This window comes from Otolemur garnettii, unplaced genomic scaffold (genome assembly GCF_000181295.1).
Source record: "Otolemur garnettii isolate 467f Iridium unplaced genomic scaffold, OtoGar3 scaffold00029, whole genome shotgun sequence".
Taxonomy (NCBI): domain Eukaryota; kingdom Metazoa; phylum Chordata; class Mammalia; order Primates; family Galagidae; genus Otolemur; species Otolemur garnettii.
In genome coordinates, this window is record NW_003852424.1 from 14,314,628 (window position 1) to 14,315,088 (window position 461).

Below are 461 nucleotides of genomic sequence, written 5' to 3' on the forward strand. Positions count from 1 at the left end.
TCCCCAGAAAGGGAGGCCAGCGACTCTGCTTCTCCAATGGTCAGATGCCAGTTGGAATATGGGCAGCCTCAGAGACATCCCCACACACATCCAATCCCCTCACTGGTAACTGGCTGGGCAAAGGCCTAGACCCCGATATCTAAGTTTGAGGAACAGACCCGAGTGTCCTTCCTCTGAGGTCATCCTCCCAGGTGCTCACCCCCCCCCATACCATGCCAAAGACGTGTGTTCACATGTAGTAAAAAGACTTTATTAAGAAGGCTTTGAAGTCAAAAAATAAAACTCTTGATACAATTTTTTAACCCTTAAATCAGCTCAGCAAATATATAATCAGTAATTTAGCTGTGTAAGATTAAAGGTCCATTACTTTATTTAAAATAAAATATATTTTAGTTCTTAAAATTTATTCCATAAAGTACATATTTCCCTATAAATTCCCTACATATACACGAGGTAAAAAG